The sequence below is a fragment of the Vicugna pacos genome, chromosome 11, assembly GCF_048564905.1.
Source record: "Vicugna pacos chromosome 11, VicPac4, whole genome shotgun sequence".
Taxonomy (NCBI): Eukaryota; Metazoa; Chordata; class Mammalia; order Artiodactyla; family Camelidae; genus Vicugna; species Vicugna pacos.
Window position 1 is genome coordinate 24,153,102 of NC_132997.1, and position 20,195 is coordinate 24,173,296.

Sequence of the window (20,195 nt, forward strand, 5' to 3'; positions counted from 1 at the left end):
AACTTAACTCTGATGAACTAGATGACCTAATACATATTAAAACTCTTGAAGTCATTCAATTCATAGTAGAGTCCATCCAAAAAAGAAATCTCCTGATCCATGTATTCACTGGCGATTTCCACCAAATGTTTCAAAAGAATAATATGAATTCCACAAAACCTGTTCCACCAAGTAGAAGCAAAGCGATTATGTCCCAACTTATTTTATGAGACCAGCATAACATAACACTAAACCCTGATAATGACAGCTCAAAAATAAAAATTTCTGACAAATACTCCCAGGAATATGGATACACACCTACACAAATTCTCAACAAAATACAAGTTGTGTTCATTTTCTCTGGCTGTTATGACAAATTATTATAAAGTATTACAAATTACAAACTGTATCATTAAATTACAAATTACTATTTACTAGCTTAAAATATCTCAAATTTATTATAGTAATGTTTTGCAGGCCAGTAGTCTGATGTCAGTCAAGGTGTCAGCAGGGCTGATTGCTTTTGAGGCCTCACAGGAGACTGTTCCCTTTCCCTTTCTGGCCTCCAGAGGATGCCTGTCATCCTTGCAGTTGGTCCCTTCTTCCACCTTCAAAGTGCATCACATTAGTCTCTGCTTCTATCGTCTCATGGTCTCTCTCAGTTCCTGTGTACCTCCTTTTATATTAAGTAAACCCAGAAAATGTATGATAAACTCAAAATTTTTAACTTAGTTACTTCTGCAAAATCCTTTTTGCAAACAAGGTAACAATCACACATTGTTATAGAAGTGATTAGACATGGACCTCTTTGGGGAACTGTAATTTAGCCTACAGCAAGAAATCCACGAGAATACCTACGATAAGCATCCACATGAATAGATTATAATCAAGTGGAATTTATTCCAGCAATGCAAGCCTGGTTCAATAGCCAAAAATCAACACTGTAATCTAACCTATGAAGAGTCTAAAGAAGAGAACCCATGTAGTCACATCAATACAGAAAAACATTAAACAAAATTCAACACCCATTCATATTAAAAATGCTCAGAAACTAGGAATAGAAGGGTACTACCTCAACCTAACAAAGAACATCTGCAAAACACTCACGTCTCACATCATAATGGTGAAAGAATGAACGCTTTTCCGAAGTTCAAAAACGTTAGAATGTCTGCTGTCTTCTGTCAGTTTGCAACTTTCTACAGGTTCTAGTTAGTGCAGTGCGGCAAGAAAGGAAATAAAGGCATATCGACTAGAAAAGAAGAAATATAATTGTCATTATTTACAGATGACATCATTGTCTATGGACAAAACTCCAAGGAATCTATAAGAAAACTCATAATATATTATAATAAATAGCTTTAGCAAGATCCCAGAATATAAGATCCATACATAAACATGAATACACAGCATTAATCATACTTCCATATACTAGTAGTGACCTGAGCAATTGAAAACCAAAGTTTAAAACATATACAATAGGTTTCAGTTCAATGTGGTGCCATGGAAACAAGGTGAACTCACCACCTTCCAAAAACACAACAAATCTACAGCTACATGTGGAACAATTTCCTCTGGAAAAGCCTAAGAAATGGTGGAGCAACCCCTTCACATCAGGCAAACAAGAGGGAAACCACATCAAACCAGGTGGGAAAGGCTGAGACACAGTTTCACCAGAAACCACACCCCTGGTGTGCACAGACACACTCAGGAGGGAACTCAGAACATGGAACTTCTAGCTGAGGTGTGAACGGTTTGTACCCCCACACTGGGGACTCAAACTTTGAAGACTGATAACAGAGAGAAACCTCCAAAGCATCTGACTTGGAAGACCCTCAAGGACACATGACTGTGAGACCCACTGGGCTGTGGCGAATTCAGGAACCACTCTTAAAAGGCCTGTGCTTTTGGTCCAGGGCCAAGTGCAGAAGTGGCTCTTTGAAAAGCACACACACTTTATGTGAAAGAGACTCATTTCCAAAATTTAAAGCATTGGTCTGAGGGGCAGGGGCTGCTGGGCACCTCCCCAGGGACAGAGGTTGATGGGTACCATCCTACTGCTCTCCCTCTGCCTTAATAAAACTGGCAGGTACCATCTCTTTTTTCCCTTCCCTTTGGGTGCCAGCTGTATGCTCCAGCCAGCATGTGCCATCTTCCCCGCTCTCCCTCTGTCTTGGTATATTTCTTACTTCATCTTTTCCATTTCTTCCACTCCCCTTTATTCAGAAGGTGTCATCTTTGCACCCTCCCACTGCTTCACTCCAGCCATCTTCACACTCTCCCTCTGATAGGCTTCAGAGAGCCAGTATCTCCAAGCAGGGAATGTCTACACACTGGTGACCCAGGTTTTGTGGCTTCCACTCAGGGGATGCTCCTTGATCACCTACCTCTGGAGGCCAGGACCGATTGCATGTCTCAGTCCAATGGGACTGTAACAGTTGCAGAGACAGTTCTTGGCAGGCTACGACTTTCAGGGCACTGAGACACAACCCCAGCCTTTATGTGAAAAAAGGCCTCCTTTCTAGTCTTAGAGCTTTCGACTTGGAGGCAGGCTTCAGGTTTGGCACACATCAGGAGGCAACTGAGGTGCTCTCAGGGAAGGTAGGCTACGGGTGCCATCATTACACTCTCAGTCTGCCTTGTTACATACAGCTCACTGACATTTCCCAGAAAGGATCTTGTATACTTATCTGAAGCCCTGTTCTCTGTGACTGTTCTCCAGGGGACACCTCCAGAATTCCTAGCTCTAGGGGCCAGCAGGGCCTATATTTGCAGTCCCAAGCCTCAGTATATTTGTATTCTTTAAAAGTTGTTACTGGGCGGTTTGGATTCCAATCAGCCTGAATCTTGGTGTTGACTGAGAGTCTCCCCTTTGGGATACTGAATGGTCTTGGCACACTCTCAACTGCTAGGAGCTGTTAAAATAAAACAAGCTGCTTGGATAATCAGTTTCATTGACAATCAAGAGTAGGCAGGGTTAATTGACAAAGTTCTTCTCCCACATAACTCTTCAAGACTGGGAGAGGTGGCTGTTTTACTTAATGCATAGAAACCAACACAGAGAGTCAAGTAAAATGAAGAAACAGAAGACTATGGACAATGTTTGAAATGAAAGAACAAGATAAAACCCCAGGAAAAAAAAATTAATGAAATGAAGAAAAGTAATTTACCTGCTGAAAAATTCAAAGTACACTCATAAGAAAAGCCCAGTGAACTCACAAGAATAATGGATGAACACAGTGAGAGCTTCAACAAAGAGTTAGAAAATAAAAGAAAGTTCCTAACAGAAGTCACAGAACTAAAGAATACAATAATTGAACTTAAAAATACACCAGAAGAAGCACAAAAAAAAAATCAGTGAACTCAAGGACAGGTGAGGGGAACTCCCTCAAACATAGAAGCAAAAATGGACAGGAAGGAAAAAAAAAAGTGAAGGCAGCTTAGAAGATTAATGGCACAACATCAAGCACAATAACATTCTCATTATAGAAGCTCCAGAAGAAGAGAAAAGGGGGCAGAGAACATATTTGAATAAACAAGGTCTGAAAACTTTTCCTAACCTGGGAAAGGAAACAGACACCCAGTTACAGGAAGCCCAGCGAGCTCCAACGCAGACTGAAAACTAGCAAGGAGATTTACTAAATCAGTAAATTTTAAAACTTCCTACAAACAAAAATCCAGGACCACCAATATCGTAGAAATACAAAATATCATACAAGGACACTATGAACAACTACATAGAAACAAAATGAATAACCTAGATGAAATGGACAATTTTCTGGAAATATACAGTCCATCAAGACTGAATCAAGAAACTGACCACTTGAACAAACTTATCACTAGAAATGAAATTGAATTGGCAATAAAAAACCTCCCTACAAATAAAAATCAAAGACCAGATGGCTTCACTGGGGAATTCCACCAACCATACAAAGAAGAACTCATACCAGTCCTTCTCAAAATCTTCCAGAAGACTGAAAAAGAGTACTCCCAAACTCGTTCTATGAAGCCCCCATCACCCTGACACCAAAACCAGGCAAAGACACTACCAAGAAAGAGAATTATAGGCCAGTATCACTGATTAAAATAGATGCAAAAATCCTCAACAAAATATTAGCAAACATTATTCAGCAGTGCATAAAAAAGTTCACAAACCATGATCAAGTTGGACTCATCCCAGGAACACAAGGACGGTTCAACATAAGCAAATCAATCAATATATTACACCACATCAACAAGAGAAAGGACAAAAAACACATGATCATCTCAATAGATGCAGGATAAGCATTTGATAAAATTCAACACCCATTTATGATAAAAACTCTCACCACAGTGGATATAGAGGGAACATATATGAACATAATAAAAACTATTTATGACAAACCTATAGCCGGCTTAGTACTCAATGGTGAAAAACTAAAAACTTTCCCACTAAAATCTGGGATCATCAAGGTTGCCCACTCTCACCACTCCTATTCAACATAGTCTTGAAAGTCCTAGCCACAGTAATCAGGCAAGGAAAAAGAAATAAAAGGGATCCAAATTGGAAAACAAGAGGTAAAATTGTCACTATATGCAGATGGCATGATACTATAGATAGAAAAATCTAAAAGTTTCATACAAAAACTACCAGAACTAATCAAATAATTCAGCAACGTAGCAGGATACAAGATTAATGTACAAAAATCAGTTGCACTTATTTACACTAATGATGAATCAACAGGAAAAGTAAGTAAAGAAACAGTCCCTTTTTAAACACCACCCAAAGTAATAAAATACCTAGGAAGAAATCTAACCATGGAGGTGAAAGACTTATACATGGAGAACTAGAAAACACTGATTAAGGAAATTAAAGAAGACTTAACAAAATGGAAAGATATCCTATGCTCCTGGATTGGAAGAATCAATATTGTTAAAATGGTCATTCTGCCCAAGGCAACATACAGATTTAATGTAACCTCTATTAAATTACCCAGGGCATATTTCACAGAACTAGAACAAATCATAATAAAATTTATATGGAATCACAAAAGACCTAGAATTGCCATAGCACTACTGAAGAAAAAGAATGAGGCTGGAGGAATAATCCTCCCAGACATCAGACAATACTATAGAGCTACAGTCATCAAAACAGCATGGCATTGGTACATAAACAGACCTATGGACCAATGGAACAGGATAGAGCCCAGAAATGAACCCACAAATTTTGGTCAATTAATCTTTGACAAAGGAGGCAATAACACACAATGGAATAAAGACAGTCCCTTCAGCAAACGGTTTTGGGAAAACTTAACAGCAGCAATGTTAATCAATGAAGAAACAATACTCCCTCACATCGTATACAAAAATACACTCAAAATCGATTAAAGACTTAAACATAAGACAAGACACCATAAACCTCCTAGAAGAAAACATAGGAAAAACATTATCTCACATCTATCTCAGTAATGTTCTCCTAGTGCAGTCTACTCAAGAAATAGAAAAAAAAAAGCAAAAACAAACAAATAGTACCTAATTAAACTTACAAGATTTTGCACAGCAAAAGAACCATAAGCAAAACCAAACAGCAACCTATGGAACGGGCTCACTCTAAGCCAGGCATACACTGTCCATGAGCCTCCTGGGAACTAGGTATTTTATTCACTGAAGTAGCTTAATAACTAGTATGTGTCCTAATGCATACTGACACCATTTGCTGAATTAATTAGAAACTGGGAAGCCCAGGTGGAGTTAGCGGTTCTATCCAGAATTATCTCGTATCAGTGTCTTCACCAAGTGACACAGTAATCTATTTCCTCATTAGTCTGTCTCCTATACCACCTGCAGCATTCCTTAGGGTGGGTGGGAACATAGACCAGGGCCAGGCAGAGAAGATGCTCTAACTGATAAATCTCACCAGGAGAGGATGTTGCCCTAGACCACACAACCGTGTGACCCAAGTCTAACAGTCTCACTTCCACAGACTCTGCTTCACACTCCAGGACGATGTCCAAGAGACTTAGGGGAGGGAGGACACTGGTCTTACCAGGCCCGTTCATTTCCAGGGAGTAACAACTAGAGCACTAACCCGAGGCCAAGGGGTCAGCACTGACCTATGTGTTTCATTCAATCCTCCCAACCCTGAGATGGCTATCACTACCCGCTCTCCATAGCACAGAAAAACAAGCTCAGGTCACATACAGGTGTCCAGAGCACACACTCTTCCCTGATCTACTGTGCAGACTCACAGAGAGAGATTAGAACATGGGCCTCCGACAATCTGGTGTGAAGTCAGTCAGTGGGTGGTGGGTTCTTGGGTGTTTATTGTTAGGCTGCATAACTCACATGTTAGATATGTATCAAATATTAAATACATTGTAAAGAACGCCATCCAGTTTGGCTGCCATCCCCATACTGCCAGAGACAGGAAAGCAGATGTACCTGAAAAGCAACCCAAAGACCCTCTCCCACCTAAATGACTTTGCCCTCCCCTCTTCTCCTACCACCAGCCCCCATCAGCAGGCCTCGGCCTAGAACAAGAGTAAGGAAAGCAGCACCAAGAGCTATCCTGGTAAGTGTCAGAGGTCAGAAGCAGACATCTCACGACCACCCCCACCTCACTCTGCCACCTTAAAGAAGTTCAGCCTTATCAGGTGACTCCACGTGGGCCTCAGCTGCCTGGACCAGTGGCGGACACTAGACCAGGCTGCATTAGATTCTCTCCCCCAGGAGTTGGTGTGCTCTGAAGACACATACCTCTGGGAAGATAGGGTCAGCTCTCTTCTGCCAAGTGCATGGGAATGTAGTAAAACTGAAACAAGAAGAAACAACAACAACAAAAAAAAAACCCAGCTTTGCAGAGATGCAGGGTGCGAGAAGATTTTGTAAATGTACAGAGAGTGGGGAGTAGATGCCTTGATCTAGTTTTCAGTTCCTACCTTCCTATCATATTTTAGTTCCTATGATCTAGTTTTACATCCATACCTGAAGCTTTAACTGCTCTTCCTGCCTGTGCAACACCATGAGAAATATGCCTGGATCGTAATCGCAAACTCCCTGATTTCTACAACCCGTTTGCTAAACGTAGTGCCTGAAATGCTTCAGCACCCTTCCCTATCTTACACTCGGCTAACTGCAAGTCATTCTCCAGATTCTGACTTAAACAGCACTTCCTCCAGGAAACCCTCCCACACTACTCAAACCTTTGCTCAACTTTTTATTGGTATAAACGGTAGCACTCTGCATTCATCATATTGAGTAAATGTGATTACTTTCCCGTTAGACTGCAAACAGCAAAAAAAAAAAACCACTTCGATCGTACTGCTTAGCACACAGGTCAGGTACATGCTCAGTAACATTACTAAGTGAATGAAAATCAAGAAACTGGTGGAGGTACGTAGGAGAAGTGAGAAGGATCAACACTGATAAACACCCTTCTGATAAAAATGAAGCTGGTTTGACCCTACTTTCCTCACCCATTCCAAGTTTCTGGTTCCTCCCTCTTCCATCTACACAACAGTCTCAAGTGGGCCGTGACAATCATCATGTTATATTCTGGTACCAACATATTCAGGAATCCAGGATGCAAGAAGCACATTTCCAGGTAACTCACCATAACAGAGTAAAGTCTACAGTAGTTTAGGGAAAAAAATAATAATTACAGGTTTTGAGGGCTAGACAAATTCCAGTTCTGCTATACATTTACTGGCTGTGAACCCTGGACAAGTTACCTGAGGCCTGGTTTCCTCATCTGTACAGTGAAAAAAATAATACCTCAAAGGTATTGAAATGAAAATGATTTTGCAACCACAGCACCTAAGGCAAGCTTGCAACTAATGTTAGCCAGCTGGTCATGGTGAAGTCCTGCAGACCTCACCCCTACATCCCACCCCCAGCTCCTACCAGCCACGGATGGGTTCAGAGCCCAGAGCCTGCCCTAAGACTGAGCATCTGAGAGAGATCTTGGAGAACATCTATCCTGTTGGCTTGCCAATGTATGGGAGCCCCAAGAAATGAAAGAGAAAAGAGAAGCAAAGAGGAAGAAACAGCATGCCAGGATCAGGCAAGTGGGTTGGCAAAGCAGCCTGGATGTGTGATGGGGTCACTTGAGATGTTTTTTAGGGAATCATTTGTTTTTCATGTAGTAGGTACATTACTGTGAGCAAGGTGAGGAACTATACATAGTTCCTGGAAAACTCAACTAAGATGCTTTTCATTAAAGTATTTTTATTAATACTTGAGAATTGAGAACATACAAATTCAATTCACCAGAACGGCGTATATATTATAGCAAACCACCAGAAGCACATTATTAGGGATGTTACTAATATCAAAATGAATTTTGTTTGCATTTTACTTGCCCTCAAATCTGTTCAGAAACTCTGGATTTTCTGTTGCTCATTTAAGACGGTCTCCTCCCATCTTTGAGCTCCAAAAACCAAACAAGGGACTTCTTTATTAAAAGTCAAATTAACAGCTAAACCGGCACAACTAGGAATCTGGTCTGGAGACTCTGTAGATGATTTATACCACTGCTGGTCCTGCCTTTCAAACAGGTGGTACCAATACCCAGCAAAGTCCCAGGGAGGGATGGAGGGAGGGCTAGAGGTGAAAGTAATAAGGACACATTGTTGGAGGAGATGAATGTCAGAGGAAGGCAGAACCTGACTAGGGCCCAGCCCCTCTTTAGGATGGGCTGGAGGGAAACACCACAGGCATCTAAACAGGATGTTCCTCTGGTGCAGGGACGGAATGTGCTGTGCACAAAATGCATGCAGGTCATTTGGCACATCTGCCTCCACCACATACACACCGGAGTCCAATAACACTTCCAATCAATGCAACAACAAAAAGCAAAACAAAACCCACATACATTTCAAAATTCCTGTGGAGACTGGATAAAAATCATACCCACTGAGTAGCCCTAAATAAGTAGACAGAAGAGACAAGTGCAGCGGATAGAAAGTCAAAGAGAGACAAAGCGGGAAACACAAAATTGGATGAGGAACCAGCAGAAAAATGGCATCCTTCAGGGACCGTCCCCTACCATATCAAGTCCCAACTGCTTAGGAAACAAAGCCCCTCAGAACTCGGCGCCAACCATCCCAGCTGTCTCCACTCCAGCTTTCTCCCCAAGGCACCCACCCACAGCCTCACTTCTCAGACAACTCCTGCTTTTCCTGACCGGCTGTGACCTGTTCAGACTGCTGTGGTTGGCGTGCGCACTCTCCTCTACCCGGAGTGCACGTCTCACGGCCAACTCCCAGTCAGACACCAACACCCAGCACGAAGGTTTGCGAAGCCGGACACGGACAGCCACACGCCACTCAGGACTTTGTCACCCACAGCACTCTACAGGGGCTTCTGTGTTCCCGCCCAACTGCACCCCATTGTCTGGAACAAGAGCTACTGAAGGGCAGGTGCCACGTGAGTCCTTGCAGAGAACTGGTGCTGAATGAATTCTAAGTGAATGATCTTGCATGAAAGGTTTTTAAAAGGCTAAAAAGCAAACCATGGGAAAAGCAGACGATAGATATTTTCTGCTACTGAAAGCATGCATTTTCTCAACTCTACTCTGGCTGAGTATCACTTAGGAAGCAGACACAGATGCTCTACCACTTCCTAGTTGGGTATCTGTGGGCAATTTAAGTAACCTCGCTGTGTCTCAGACTTCCACTTACCGAAAGGAACCAGTCCTGCAGTGTGGCTAAGAGGACTAATGAATATATGCGTAAAAATATAACAGAAAACATTGACTAAATGGTAGTTCTTACCAGCCTGCTGTGATCACAGAAACATTAACAGGACCAGATACTGAACCATCAGGAATATGAGCACGACAAAATTTTTGTTAAAACTATGTTTTTTAGGAGTGCTGAAAGTCAACAAATCCAACAGCTTGTCTTCCAGCTACACCGTGCTCTATACAGTCCTCAGGACCGATCCCTAGTGACCACTATGTCCCCGGCTCCTCCGACAATGTGGACTCCCAGGTCTCTGGCCTCTGACCACACCTCCTCCTCCTCTTCTGTAGCTTGCCCACTAAGGACACCTAAAGTCAGGCATTCCTTCAGCTCAGCTCACACTTTTTTCTCAACTTGTCCCCTCTCAAACCTTCAATTATCAGATCTACGGAGATGACCCCACGACTTCTCAGTTATATTCAGAAAATATTTCAAGCTGGATTTATTCAGCATAGATGGTTACCTTAATTAGATGATGAAGAATACAGCTTCAACTTCTCTCTTTCATATCATTTATTTCCCTTTTCTCCTGAGTCTTATACATCTCAACAGTCTTAAGCATCCTCTTCCTTTAACCACCTCTTAAAACTACTTGCTTGCCAAGGCTTCTTATTTGGTCTTTCTGTTCTGTCTCACTGGTTCTTAAATTCCCTGGGATAATGAACTCTTTGAAAATCTATGAATGATATGGATTGTTTACTAAAAAGATAATCACAAAGAATATATGTATGCAATTTCACCTAACCAATGATCTCAAATAAGAATCTGTGTTCCTATGCACCAGAATACCACTTACACAAATTTTCATCTCCAGATTCTATGTCCCTCTTATTTCCAGGATACCTGTGGATACAACCCAAAGGACTTACTGGCATCATAAACTTAACAAGTCCAAACCAGAACTCACTAATTCTCCTTAACAAACCTCCTCTGCCTACAGTATTCCTCCTCTAATAATGGCACCACCATGTCCCTAAGCTAGAAGCCTTGCAATGAACAAACTTCCCCATACCACATCACCAAGTCCTGTCTCATAATCTCTCCCAAATCCATATCCCACCTCTTAAGCCTCTTATCCTGTAAGACCTCATCATCCTTTGCATCCCATACCTGCCATGATGAAAAGTCCACCCCTCCTCTGACAAGAGCCTATTATTGACTCTAACATCTCCATCCTCCACACCTCTACCTCACTTCACCTTTAGGAGGTCACGAGTCTAGCTGATTCCCCACCTCAATTTCCTCCTGTCATTTCCACATGTGTCAATCTAGATGCTCCCAGAATTTCAAAACTGATCATGTGCCTGCCTCTCTTCAAACACTCTGATGCTTCTCCATTGCACAAACATAAAATCAAACTCCTTTCTGCCTACAGAGTCCTCCACAATTTGCCACCTAAGTCCTTTTGCAGGATTGGATTCCATAGCTTAGATTGTCACTTGCACCTATTATCTTTCTATCAAAATCACACCACTCAGAAAGGCTCAATTCAAACTCCACTCTTTATATCCCCTACACAATGTTTAGGAAAGGACTTTTCATGGAAAAGGCAAAATTTCTGATGAACAGATTAAGAAAATTTAAAAAAAAATTTCTTCCTTAAAATTTTAAGTCCTTCTGGAAACATTAAGCTTCTTAAAGCATCAGTTCTTCAAATATTATTAATAATTCAATCAAGAAATCCTTCAAAAACCCAGCATCGTTAACCAACATTTACTAAATACTAATAATGCACAATATAGATTAAACTCTTATATGAAATATCATCAAACTGACGATAAAAAGTCATAACCTGGACCCAGGATGCTAATTCCAATAATATTAGTACTTGAATTTTACTTAAGAAAGGAAAAAAATATATAATAAGTGGACTTGACATTTTACCTAGTAGAGACTTAAGTCACGTCCACAGCCGAGATAGAATGTTACCAGATATAAATCATCTTCAGACTAGGAAAAATTCTCATCAGACTAAAAAAAAAACTTAACTGACATGTGACAAAATTAGACTTTTTCAGTACACATTTAAGCGTTAATTTTTTCTAAGGGCCCAAGGCTGTGACGGGCAATTCCGAGCCACTTACAATGAGACCCGGTGACTAGCACACATACAAGCAGATGCACAGCAATCAGACCTACTCCAGGTAAGTGATGTTGTGGGCAGTACCGTCTTTCTGTTACCTTCTATGATCTTGTTTCTTTTAGGCCTGACCTAACGTAATTCCTTTTATGACTCCTAACCTACTGAGTTCATGAAAATCTTCACAGCTGTGTACTGTGAATCACTCTGCTCCTGAAGAGAATGCAAATATTCAAGCATTTTTTAAAAGGATTGTAACTAGTCTTTGTACCTAGCTAGCATACGTGGTAAAATATTCCCTCTATGTATTTCTAAAATTATGATCATTCAAATTTGAATACGTTTTTGAAATAAATTTGCTTTAAGAGTAAAATATACTAAAATTCCAAAATTAGTAATAACACTAATTAAGGAAAATAGGGAGTAATGAAAAGAGCTCTGGCAACAGAAACAGAATCTCACTCTACAATCTCAAGTTTGACTTTTTAGCTGTGTGACCTTACGAACTGGCTTCACCTCAAAACACTTTCTCATCTGAAATAGAGCTAGCACTGCCCTTTCCTCTCTGCTGGTGACTGTTCAGATAACATGAGATAAGGTACCTAGCAGAGTACCTGACACGAAGTGTTCATAAGTAGCCTGCTTCCTTCATTCAATACAAAAGGCACACTCACATGAAGGTTTAGGGGTAAGGAAGCCTACACCTCCACAAGTCTGCACCAGCACAAAATACCACAGGTAGTTGGTTCCAATAAAAAAACAAAAACAAACAAAAACAGCATCACCCCCATCCCACGAACAATTCTGAGGGATCTGGAGCCAGACAAGGGAGCCTGCATGTGGTTCTGCAAGAAGTCCATCAGGGCGGCATTCACACAGACCACTAAAGCTTCAACAGGAAAAGTCCACAGTCATTGTGCTAAAATCTCTGGAAGTCTTTATGCCAGCACGAGAACTCACACAGGGTAAAAGAGGGAATAAAAGTCAAGTTAGGCCCAACTCCAAAAGACTCCTTAAATAAATCAAGACAGCGATGCTGACTTATCCTTCCTGAAAAGCGAACAGTACCATGCCCAAACCCATTTAAACACTTCAAGATGGAGACATTCCACACCCACACTGGTGCCACTACAAGCCTTTTAGAGAGCCTGTGCAACGGAGCACCCCTGGCACCACGGAAGGTGCTGAACCAAAGCCGACCGCGGAAAAGGCAGGGGAGGGGGGAAAACAAGATGATGACTTCGGGGTTGTGCACACCAGCCTCTGAGGCCCGCTGTCCGGACCACAGCCGCCTCCTCAAGCATCTGAAGTAATTCGCGGCTTCACTATGGAGACATCAAAGAAAAGCCGCGAGGCCAGCACCCTGGGGCAGGGGGCCGTTCCTGTCCCGGGGGTCCCGGGGTCCCCGGGTCCCGGCCTCTGCCCCCGGGCCTCTCCCCCAGTCTGCGCGCCCAGCGAGGGCCGCCCGGGAAGCGCCGCGAGTAACGCCCCGGCCAAGCGGCCAGGCCCTACCCGAGACCCCCTGCTGCGGTCCGGCCAGAGTCGGTGTCGCAGGTCGGGGCGGGTGCAACGGCCGCATTAGGCGAGACCAAGCGGGAAGCCGGGCGGGCGCGGCTGGCACGCGGGACGCGGACACTCACCACACCACGCGGTAGGAGCCCTCGCGGATGACGTTGCTGGAGCGCGGCCCCACGTGGACCACCTGCCCGCGGACCATTCCGGGGCCGCGCCGCCGCCGCCGCCGCCGCCGCCGCCGCCGCCGCCGCCGCCGCCGCCGCGCTGGGCTGAACGGTCGGCGGCCGCGGTTCAGCCCACGCCGCGCCTCCCGGAGGGACCGCGCCACTGCCGCCGCCTCAGCAGCCGCCTCGGAAGACCTGAGGGACGTCGGAACCGCCGGCTGCTAAGACCAACTGCCAACTGCCGCTTGCCTGCCTGAACAACCGGCGGGCCGGTAGGCAGAGGGAGGGGCGCAGCTAAGGAGGGGCTCTGGGGCGGGGCCGGGCAGCGAGCACGCGGATTGGCTCCTGTGGTCTGGGGGCGGGGCTGCGCCTCAGGATGGAGACACGTATGTGAACTCGTGTCCACACAATTTGTATTCTTTTTTTCTCTAGTACCAATAATTTTGCTGTGGCCATTTGAATATCAGTTTTTTGGGGATCTATGTTTTCATTTCTCACAGCTGCATACCTGAGATTGTCATGGCTGGGTTATAAGGAAACTCAATGGTTGGCCTTTTTAGAAACTCCAGACTGTTTCCAAAGTGGCTACAACGTTTTACATATTTCCACTTGTAGACTATGCGGGTTCCAATTTAGCTCTACAATATAGGCAACACCTGTTATTGTCTGTCTTTTTGATGATAGTCATCCTCATGATTCTGAAGTGGCATCTCCTTGTGGTTTTGGATTCCACTTCCCTAATATTGAGCTTCTTTCATATGCTTGTTGGCCATTTGTATATCTTCTTTGGAGAAATATGTATTAGCAATTATGTATTCTAGATAAAAGGCTCTTTTCAGAAATATAATTTGTAAAAAATAGTCTCTCATTCTGTGGCTTGTCCCTTACTTTCTTGAGAATGTCCTGCCCCAGGGCCTGGCATTAGCTCTTCCCTCTGCGTTGAATTCTCCCTGGACACATACGTGTTGGTCTCCCTCCTTCCTTCAGGTCTTGGCTCAAATGCCTGCTTGTCGGTAAGATCTCCCCGGATCCCTTGCAGTTATCACCCAGTAAGAACAGTGACGACAGCCCCATGCATCACCATCCGTCCCACCTCCCTGCCTCATTTCCCTTCAAGCTTTTATTATCATTTCCATGTAAAGAACAGTCTTTTGTGAATTGTCAAATTCTTAACTAAATTGAAAATTTCATAAAGGATTTTTTAACCAATTTGTTACTGCTGTATCCCAAACGTAATTCACTTTTTGTAATGCACTATGAATGCAAATGGAAGAATGAATGAATTGCATGAGAAACAGTAATATATTTCACTTTAGTGTAATAAACCTATGACTTTTTCCAAATCTGCATGTGAATGTATATGCCAGCATAGTTCAGTCATTCTTTAGTCAGATGATATAAAACTAATTTCTTCATTTTTCTTGGAAAGTAACCTTTGGCTTTGGAAGATTTAATAGAAAATAATAGAGGAAAAGCTAAAATAATTAACTACTTAATAAAGACTTAAATGTGGCTACCAGTGGTGCAACTTGTGCTGATTGAAGCTTGAGGATGGGTAGTTCCTGGGAAGGGTCATCATCTGCCACTGTGTCTCCCCTCTGAGTTTTAGGGAGTTTGCAAGTCCATGGATGCATGTGTGACCAGTCTGGGAGGTCACAGGTCTGGAAGGCTTGTCAGTACCAGCTTCTGCTCTTTCTTGGCCTGACCTTGTGTACATTGACAATCAGGTTCAGTCCTTGGGAGTTTTCTGGGAGTGTCTGTCTTTCCCTGGGACACAACTAAATAATTACAGCCTAATGTGCTAAGTGCTAGGCTAGGGTTCTAAGGAAAGAACAGGATAGTTGCTGTAGAGGCCACAATTTCTTTATTTTGGGGGACCTGGGGTAATCTTTATGGCGAGGCAATATTTGGGGCTGTTCTTAAATGTTCTTATAAACTTAAGAGAAGAGATGAGAGACTTTCACAGTACATGGAGCCGTTTGATCAAAGGCATACATGTGGAACGCTGTAATGTATTTGGGATGAGGACTTCTGAATTGGAGGAAGGTAATACAAAGCAGACTTGGAATGGGATTTGGATAGGGGTTGACACTTTCAGAGATGGATGTGGTAATAGCATTCTGGAGTGGCAGTGAGATTGGAGAGGGAGAAATCTGCTTCTGAGACATTTTTCGGGGCTGACCTAGATAGGAAGTGTTGCCTAACTGGATGTGGAGGGGAGAGACTGAACGAAGACTTCTTGCTTGGGTGTTTGGACCAGATTGGCATAAGCCAAGGTTGGATATTCAGAGGATGGACACTGGGGACATAAAGGAACAGAGGATCAATTGGTCACATTGATTTCTTTCCTTTTAAGTTTTTATTTTGAAATAATTATAGCATAACTAGTACACTGAGATCCTAGGTAGCCTTCACCCAGTTTTCCTGAATGATAACACTAACAAAAGTGTTAAAATCTGGAAATTGACATTGGTATGATCCAGAGAACTTTTTGTGATTTTGCCGGTTTCCCGTGCACCCGTGTATGTGTGTGTGCATGTATGCCTGTATGTATCTGTGCAGTTTTATTACATGTTGATTTGTGTAACCATCACTACAATCAAGATATAGAATTGTTCCACCTCTGCAAAATCTCTCACACTCTTTCCCTTTTCCTTTTCCTGATCCCTTGCAGTCATGAATGTGTTTTCCATCACTGTAATTCTTGTCATTTTTGACAGTGTTAAATAAATGGAGTCATATAGTATGTAACCTTTTGATATTGGCTTTTTATCACTCAGTACAATTAATTCCCTTGAGATCCATCCAATTGTTGAGTGTATCGAAAGTTCATTTCTTTCCATTGTTGAGTAGTAGTATTCTGTGGTATGAATGCACCAAAATTTGTTTCATACATTGAGGGACATTTCAGTTGTGTTGAAGTTTTGCCTATTACAAATAAAACTGTTATGAATATTCATATATATTAACTTTTGTGTGTGGATAGGTTTTCATAACTTTGTGAAAAGTGACCAGCATTGCATCTGCTGTGTTGCATATTAAATTTATATTTAGGATGTATTTTTAAGAAGCTGCCAAACTATTTTCCATAATGGCTGTACAATTTTAACATTCTCAGAAGCAATATATGAGATAACTAATTTTGCCACATCCTTGGTATTGCCACCATTTTAAACAATTTTAGCTGTTTTAATAGATAACTATAGACTAATATCTCATTGTGATTTTAATTTGCAGTTTCCTAATGGCAAATGATCATCTTTTCATGTGTTTGTCTTCTGTGTATTCACTTTGATAAAAAAGATCTATGTCTTTTGCCCATGTTCTAGTTGTATTGCAGTGCTCAGCATCACTACTCTGTGCCACATCATTCTGCCTTGTTGCAGCTGAGGGGGAGGAAGCGACTACTGGCCCCCCAGACCCTGCAGGATGGAGGTTGGGGGAGGCAGATTGCTGAGTAGCACTCCTCCCACTAACCAACCTACCTCAGAGCTGCCAGGTCAGGCTGCATGTCCAGTTCTGCACTTGGCCACATTGATTGCACAAGGGGTTAGTTTTTTTGTTTTTGTTTTTTTTTTTTGGTTTTTTTTTGGTTTTTAGCTGGAGTAGGGCCAGTATTAAGAACAAGGTTTTTTTCTGCCAGATGTCCTTTCCCTGTCCCTGGGCTAGAGGTGGAGAGATGCTTTATTTACAACCCTTATATTCTGATGGTTCCAGGTCTAGGGTTCTCCAGCACCTCATCAGGGGTGAAGGGGGAAAGAAAACCCAGGAGCTTCACCACTCATCACGTTGTCAGCTTCCTGGCCAAGTCAGCCTTCCCTCCATTTTTCATAGCTTTCCAGTTTGTTTGTGGTCTTAGTGCCAGGATTTTTAGTCACAAGAAGGATTGTCAGCAATGGAGTGACTTCATCTTGGCCCCATGTTGGTTTTTAAGGACCTGGGCCACTTCAGGAAATGGTCTAGACTCAGTAGAGCTTTGTGAAGTGACCTCAGCCTAGGGCCATTGACACCAGGAGATGATGGATGAGGGCTTGGGAGCCACTCCAACTTTGTCTGAACCTTGGCACCTGTGCTTACTGGTTGGGACTTAAGACTCAGCTTTCTCATCGTACAAATGGGGGTGATGCCGTTGCTGCTAATAATGCCTGTGTCTGTGACATTAAACATTTAGAGAAATTTGCAGGATACCTAATCGTTACTAAGGGCCCAGTAAAACTGAGCTGTTGCTTTATCTATAGATGAGACTCTTGGCTCTAAGATCATTTTTGGGCTTAGTGAGAGTGATCTAAATGAGAACAAAAGCCAGATTACAGGGATTCAAAAACCAAGCAAAAGATGAGGAAAGAAGTCTGTGTACCTTCAAGATATTTTGCTGGACAAGTAGAGAGAGGGTTGTGAAGGGATTCAGGGAAGTGACTGGGGGAGAAAGGAGTGTGACGTTTAGATAGGAAAGAATAAAGGACTGAAGAGGGAGAAATAAACAGGTAAATTACAGAAAGAGCCAGGTTGCTGCTGATGCTGCATTTAATACCCGGTATAAAGAAAAGAAAACTTCCATGAGACCAGGCACACTCTCCCCTGAACCCTGTCCAGCAAAGAACCCAGTTCCTGGCTGTCATCACTGATGTCACCAAGTATGTTAACCTTTACCACTTCCAAATCAGACACCCACTAGAACTATAGACCACCAATTCAGCTCCTGGTAGTCACTGTTTCTGTTGCAGAAAGGAGAGAAACAGAGGGAGAGACTGAATGAGGAGCTGGGACATCAGGAATTTTTATATAATAAACTCCAGTCATTTATTATTATGCCATCAGATATTTCTTAAGCATCTGCTTTATTTCAGACATGTGCTCTGGTTATGATGATAACAAAATAGACATTATCCTTGTGCTTATGGAGCTTTCCTTTGAATGTGGGAGTCAAGCCTTACATATTCATGCACAGTTGTGACACGTGCTGTGAGGGGAGGGAGTTTGTACAGTGGGGCTATATTACCAGGGGGATTCTGCATAGATGTAGAAGGTAAGAAAGGCCTTCTCAAGGCAGAGAGATTGGAGCTGAAATGAGGTAGTGGGTACTGTGGAAGCTGAGAAGCGTGCGGAATGTTCTAGACACAGGACACAGCATTTATGAAAGAGAAATGGGAAATGTTTGTGGAACTGAATGAAAGCCACCAAGAACAATGTATTCAGCAAGTAGAAGCAAGACCTGAGATGGGAGGTGGAAGAAGGTGAGCCATGCAGACATCATAGGCACCCAAGGTCTAGGGTGTTATTCTAAGAATGCTGGTTAGCTGTTACAGAGTCATAAGTAGATTGACATAGAGTACACGTTCTGGTCCACGTCTTTAAGAAATAACACTGTGTGCCCTGTAGCACTTATATTAGAGAGAGACACGGATGGCTATGAGGAGACTAAGCCCAGTATCAAAGAGGCAAATTGAGAGAGGAGATAGTTTGGACAAGGGTTACGGCTGTGGAAATGGAGGGAAGTAAGTGAACTGGAGATTAGTGATGCATCAGATGAGGAGGCAAAGTAGAGAGAGATGTTCAGATGACTCTCAGCTTTGTGGCTGGGTGACTAGTTTCCAGTTTCCAGTAATCAGGATCACTGACTATTTGGGGGAAGAAAACATGAGTTTATTTTTTAGACTTTTATTTGATCCAAGATGCTTCTTGGAAATGTTGAAAAAGTAGTTGCCTGTGTGAATATGAAGGGAAAACAAAGGCTTATGATGGAAACAAGGGCTTCAGCCTGGGCAGTGAAGACTGAGGAGGACTGCAGAGGGGTGGGAGGAAATCCAGGACAGAGGGTATAGTACTGACATCAAAGGGAAAACTATTAGGAGGCAAGCCTAAGAGTGAGAGGCGTGGTGGTGTGTGAGGAGAGAGGCAAAGATTTAAAGATTAGATTTAGAATAGAAATAGTATGAACATTGTAGAAACTGAATGAAGAAACTGGTAAAAGTCTGGCCTGGCTCAGTCTTTTCATCAGTATCCCTTAGAGCACTGGGTCCTTGGGAGTGTTACTGTCATGTTCTCTCTCTGTCTCTGTCTCTCTGTCTTTCTCTTTTTCTCTCTCTCACGCACAATCATGTTTCATGATGGAGTAAGTATGGGGATCACTCTTAAGATGAAACAGTTTGTCAACAACATAACTTCTAAGAGTATTTGTCTAGGATTGTGAGTCTCAAGGTGGACGGCCCATTTAACAATTCCTACAACTCTCAGGGATCCAAGTCCGCGTTCTCTGGAACAGCACTGGAGAGGCACTTGCTGGGTGTCATTAACAGACTCGGCCACAGAACTGTGCATCAGTCCCTCTCAACATCCTTCTTACCCTCTCAACCCCTGCTCCCCAACCCTCTTTCTTGGAAAGTTACGGTTTTTCTCAGGTGTTGAAATAGCAGGGTTCAGTGTCAGGGTGTTGTGGGTTTAGGGCAGTGGAGGTCAAAATATTTGGTGAAACCAGAGATGACAGCCTGGAATCTGGATCCATTCCAGCCAGTGGTTGGGTGAATAGCGTGTCTGGGTGTTGGGTGGGATGAATCTTTGGTAACCAGTGAAAGCCTCCGACTTAGCAGCAGGGGACTAGTTCATTTACAGGCAAACAGGAAACCCTCAGAAAAGGATATTCTGGAAGAAATGTTCTGCAGATAATCAGGGTGGGGGTGGGAAGGGGTGAACAGTAAAAGAAAGGAAGTAACTGAAAGATAACCCCTGTCCTGGAGACTG

The 20,195-nt window shown here is 42.8% G+C and overlaps 1 long non-coding RNA gene and 1 pseudogene across 2 annotated transcripts in view; one reads left to right on the forward strand and one right to left on the reverse strand.

Moving 5' to 3' along the window:
- Positions 1-10,228, reverse strand: part of LOC102539570 (zinc finger protein 532 pseudogene) — a 49,036-nt pseudogene extending 38,808 nt beyond the window's left edge.
- A 3,301-nt stretch (positions 10,229-13,529) lies between these two features.
- Positions 13,530-20,195, forward strand: part of LOC140699218 (uncharacterized) — a 35,446-nt gene continuing 28,780 nt past the window's right edge. For both annotated transcript variants that reach the window (XR_012077228.1, XR_012077227.1), the window contains exon 1: positions 13,530-13,729. This is a non-coding gene — a long non-coding RNA (uncharacterized lncRNA). The remainder of the gene's footprint in view (positions 13,730-20,195) is intronic.